A 6,000-nucleotide genomic window follows, 5' to 3' on the forward strand; every position below is an offset into this window, starting at 1 on the left:
TATGGGGAGCAAGGACATGGCAGACCAATTGAATAATTACTTTGGTTCTGTCTTCACTAAGGAGGACATAAATAATCTTCCAGAAATAGTAGGGGACAGTGAGATGGAGGAACTGAGCGAAATACATGTTAGTAGGGAAGTGGTGTTAGGTAAATTGAAGGGATTAAAGGCAGATAAATCCCCAGGGCCAGATGGTCTGCATCCCAGGGTGCTTAAGGAAGTAGCCCAAGAAATAGTGGATGCATTAGTGATAATTTTTCAAAACTCATTAGATTCTGGACTAGTTCCTGAGGATTGGAGGGTGGCTAATGTAACTCCACTTTTTAAAAAAGGAGGGAGAGAGAAACCGGGGAATTATAGACCGGTTAGCCTAACGTCGGTGGTGGGGAAACTGCTGGAGTCAGTTATCAAGGATGTGATAACAGCACATTTGGAAAGCGGTGAAATGATCGGACAAAGTCAGCATGGATTTGTGAAAGGAAAATCATGTCTGACGAATCTCATAGAATTCTTTGAGGATGTAACTAGTAGAGTGGATAGGGGAGAACCAGTGGATGTGGTATATTTGGATTTTCAGAAGGCTTTTGACAAGGTCCCACACAGGAGATTAGTGTGCAAACTTAAAGCACACGGTATTGGGGGTAAGGTATTGGTGTGGGTGGAGAGTTGGTTAGCAGACAGGAAGCAAAGAGTGGGAATAAACGGGACCTTTTCAGAATGGCAGGCGGTGACTAGTGGGGTACTGCAAGGCTCAGTGCTGGGACCCCAGTTGTTTCCAATATATATTAATGACTTGGATGAGGGAATTAAATGCAGCATCTCCAAGTTTGCGGATGACACGAAGCTGGGTGGCAGTGTTAGCTGTGAGGAGGATGCTAAGAGGATGCAGGGTGACTTGGATAGGTTGGGTGAGTGGGCAAATTCATGGCAGATGCAATTTAATGTGGATAAATGTGAAGTTATCCACTTTGGTGGCAAAAATAGGAAAACAGATTATTATCTGAATGGTGGCCGATTAGGAAAAGGGGAGGTGCAACGAGACCTGGGTGTCATTATACACCAGTCATTGAAAGTGGGCATGCAGGTACAACAGGCGGTGAAAAAGGCGAATGGTATGCTGGCATTTATAGCGAGAGGATTCGAGTACAGGAGCAGGGAGGTACTACTGCAGTTGTACAAGGCCTTGGTGAGACCACACCTGGAGTATTGTGTGCAGTTTTGGCCCCCTAATCTGAGGAAAGACATCCTTGCCATAGAGGGAGTACAAAGAAGGTTCACCAGATTGATTCCTAGGATGGCAGGACTTTCATATGAAGAAAGACTGGATGAACTAGGCTTGTACTCATTGGAATTTAGAAGATTGAGGGGGGATCTGATTGAAACGTATAAGATCCTAAAGGGATTGGACAGGCTAGATGCAGGAAGATTGTTCCCGATGTTGGGGAAGTCCAGAACGAGGGGCCACAGTTTGAGGATAGAGGGGAAGCCTTTTAGGACCGAGATTAGGAAAAACTTCTTCACACAGAGAGTGGTGAATCTGTAGAATTCTCTGCCACAGGAAACAGTTGAGGCCAGTTCATTGGCTATATTTAAGAGGGAGTTAGATATAGCCCTTGTGGCTATGGGGGTCAGGGAGTATGGAGAGAAGGCTGGGGCGGGGTTCTGAGTTGGATGATCAGCCATGATCATAATAAATGGCGGTGCAGGCTCGAAGGGCCGAATGGCCTACTCCTGCACCTGTTTTCTATGTTTCTATGTTTCTATAACTCTCAGTACTGCAAATCGTTTTGTTCTCTTGTGACACTTCTACTTTGAATTTGAGTTTGGGATTCTGTAAACAAGCCAGATGTTTAAATTTAGTTTGAGCTGATTTCTAGAAATTAATGGATTGGAAACTACAGATGGACTTCAAGATGGTGCTGGTGAACCACAGTAATGCTCTATGGACTATGTCCAATACTTCTAAATATACCTCTTTTGAATTATTCTCACTGTGATGTTCAGTATGTAATTTAAGCCAAGTATTCTTAAATCAACTTGATGTACTACAAGTTCCACAATCTTCAAAAGGACTTGGTGGATTTGAGTCTCAAGCAAGCAGGAATGGCACTTTTAAGCGAATGAAGTTTCATTGTCAAGGCTGAAAGCAAGGTAGGAGGGAGGGGCTACAGAGCAGCCTGAAACACAGACGATTGAGGCCCCTCTACCCAGCATCATGCCAGCAAATGTGCAGTCACTGGAGAACACAATTGACGACCTGAGGACAAGATTGGTGTATTGAAGGGAAATGAAAAATTGTTGTGTGGTGTTTTACCAAGATGTGGCTTACCTATAGTACACCTGATATGGCGATCAGAACTGAAGGCTTCTTGATATGCAGGAAGGACGGAATATTTGGAAAAGACAAAAGGTGGAAGTGTGTGTTTCATGATGATCTCTCTGAGGTGCTCTGATGTGTTGGTTTTGTCAAACTCGTGTTCCTCTGACCTTGAACACCTAACAATCAAATGCCAACCATCCAATTTACCAAGGGAGTTCTCCTCTGTAATCCTAAATATGGTTTACATAGCACTAGTGGTCCACACTAATCAAGCTCCTGAGATGCTCCATGATGCCATCACCAAACAAGAAATAGTCCACCCAACGCATTTCATATTATAGTCAGGGATTTCAATCGGGCTTGTTTGAAGAAATCCTTGCCCAGTTAACATCAACAGCAGAGGTCCAACACACTGGACCACTGTAATTCTAAGACAAGGAATGCTTACCATTCCATGCCTAGACCATATTTTGATAAATCTGATCACTTGGCCGTCCTTCTACCTGCGTAAAGGTAGAGGCTAAAAGGCAAAGCTCCAGAGATGAGGGCAACAAGGAGATGGTTGTGGAATGCAGAGTGACAGCTACTGGATTGCTTTGAGTTAGTGGGTTGGGCTCTGTTCAAGGACTTGTCTCTGGATCTGAATGAATGCACCACCATTGTCACGGACTTTATTAAAACAGTTGTGGTAGAAGGGTGGGTTGGCAATTTTGCAGACGACGCAAAGGTTGGTGGTGTGGTGGATAGTGTAGAGGATTGTCGAAGATTGCAGAGAGACATTGATAGGATGCAAAAATGGGCTGAGAAGTGGCAGATGGAGTTCAACCCGGAGAAGTGTGAGGTGGTACACTTTGGAAGGACAAACTCCAAGGCAGAGTATAAAGTAAGTGGCAGGATACTTGGTAGTGTGGAGGAGCAGAAGGATCTGGGGGTACAAGTCCATAGATCCCTGAAAGTTGCCTCACAGGTAGATAGGATAGTTAAGAAAGCTTATGGGGTGTTAGCTTTCATAAGTCGAGGGAGAGAGTTTAAGAGTCGTGGGGTAATGATGCAGCTCTATAAAACTCTGGTTAGGCCACACTTGGAGTACTGTGTCCAGTTCTGGTCGCCTCACTATAGGAAGGAAGTGGAAGCATTGGAAAGGGTACAGAGGAGATTTACCAGGATGCTGCCTGGTTTAGAGAGTATGCATTATGATCAGAGATTAAGGGAGTTAGGGCTTTACTCTTTGGAGAGAAGGAGGATGAGAGGAGACATAATAGAGGTGTAGAAGATATTAAGAGGAATAGATAGAGTGGATAGCCAGTGCCTCTTCCCCAGGGCACCACTGCTCAGTACAAGAAGACATGGCTTTAAGGTAAGGGGTGGGAAGTTCAAGGGGGATATTAGACGAAGGTTTTTTACTCAAAGCGGTTGGTGTGTGGAATGCACTGCCTGAGCCAGTGGTGAGGGAGATACACTAGTGAAATGTAAGAGACTGCTAGACGGGTATATGGAGGAAATTAAGGTGGGGGGTTATATGGGAGGCAGGGTTTAAGGGTCGGCACAACACTGTGGGCCGAAGGGCTTGTACTGTGCTGTACTATTCTATGTTGTAGGCGAGACTATCCCCACAAAATCATTCAGAGTCTTCCCCAACCAGAAGCCTTGGGTTAACCATAAGATCTACAATCTGCTAAGGACCAGAACAGAGGCATTCAAGTCTGGTGACCAAGTAAGATACAAGAGGGCCAGTACAATCTCTAGAAAGGTATCTCACAGGTAAAGTAGCAATTCCAGACTAAACTTGAATCAGGGCTTCAATGCTATCACTTCTTACAAAGTGAAGTCAAGCAACATAGGCAGCAACAGGGCACTGCTTCCAGATTAGCTCAATGCCTTCTATGCTTCCTTTGACTGTCAAAACATGGGGAAATCATCACCAACTAAAACTACCACCAATGATCCTGTCATTTCAGATTCTGACGCCAACATGCAAGCATCATTCATGATGAAGAACCCATGGAAAGCGTTCAGCCTCGACAGGATACCTGGCCGAGTACCGGAGACCTGTGCTGATCAACTGGCTGCAATGCTCACTGAGGCCCTTAACCTCTCACTTCAGCAGTCTGAGGTACCCACCTGCTTCAGGCATGTTGCAATTATACCGATGCCGAAGGAGAATGTGGCTCAATGACTATCGTTCAGTAGTACTTGTGTACACCTACAATGTTTTGAGAGTTTGGTGATGAAGCATATCAACTCCAGCCTGAGAAGTGACTTGGATCTGCTCCAACTTGCAGTGATCGCAACTGGTCCACATTGGATGCCATTTCACTGGCTCTTCTCTCAACCCTGGAACATCTGGACAGCAAAGGTGCATACATCGGGATTCTCCTTATCAACTACAGCTCAGCATTCAATACCTTCATCCCTCAATAAGCTTCAAGACCTTGGTCTCAATACCTCCTTGTGCAATTGGGTCCTTGATTTCCTCACTTGCAGACCCAGTCAGTTCGTATGGGCAACATCTCCACAATCTCCATCGGCACAGGTACGCCACAAGCCTGTGTGCTTAGCCCCTGCTCTACTCAGTTTACACTTATGATTCAGACAACAGCACTGTCGCAGGCCAAATCAAAGGTGCTGAGGAATCGGCATACAGGAGGGAGTTTGAAAAATCTGGCTGAGTGGGGCCTCCAGCGACAACCTCTTACTCAATGTTAGCAAGACCAAGGAACGGATTATTGACTCCAGGAGGAGGAAACCAGAGGTCCATGAGCCAGTCCTCATTGAGAAATCATAGGCAGAGAATTTCAACAACTTTAAGTTCCTTGGCGTTATCCTTTCAGAAGACCTGCCCTGGGTCCAGCATGTAAGTGCAATTATGAAGAAAGCACAGCAATGCCTCTACTTCATTAGGAGTTATCGAAGATCTGGGATGATATCTAAAACTTTGACAAACCTCTTAGATGTGTGGTGGAGAGTATATGGACTGGCTGCATCATGGCTGCTGTGGAAGCACCAATGCTCCTGAATGTAAAATCCACAAAAGGTAGTGGATATGGCCCATTCTGTCAGGGGTAAGGCCCTCCCAGCTGTCGACCACATATACATGGAGCATTGTCACAGGAAAGCAGCATACATCATCAGGAACCCCCACCACTCAGATCATGAAGAAGATGCAGGAGTCTTGGGACTCACCACCACCGGGATCAGGGACAGTTGTTACCCCTCAACTATCAGGCTCCTGAACCAAAGGAGATAACTTCACTTGCTCCATCACTGAAATGTTCCCACATCCTATGGATTTGCGTTCAAGTACTCTTCATCTCATGTTCTTGCTATTTATTTATTGTTATTATGTGTTTTTATTTTTTTTCTCAGGTCAAGCTGGTAAAACCTGAGGTACGGGCATAGCCAAGCAAACTCATTTCTCAGTTGCTAGGAACTTTCAAACTATTCTAGTGGTGTTTAGTATTGTGGCATTCTGGAGATTTACATAAATATTGCTGTGTAGGCCTAATTGTTTAACGCTTTTGGGTAGTGACTTTGCGATGATACAAGTTTAGATATTAGTACTGGGACAATGAATACCCCATTCATGTTCCATAGTCTTTCAATTTCCTCTTTTAATTCAGCATATTTCTGGTGTTTTTTTCACTTATTGATTTATGTATATTGTATCTATTAACTAAGTT

Source organism: Mobula birostris, chromosome 6, assembly GCF_030028105.1.
Source record: "Mobula birostris isolate sMobBir1 chromosome 6, sMobBir1.hap1, whole genome shotgun sequence".
NCBI lineage: Eukaryota > Metazoa > Chordata > Chondrichthyes > Myliobatiformes > Myliobatidae > Mobula > Mobula birostris.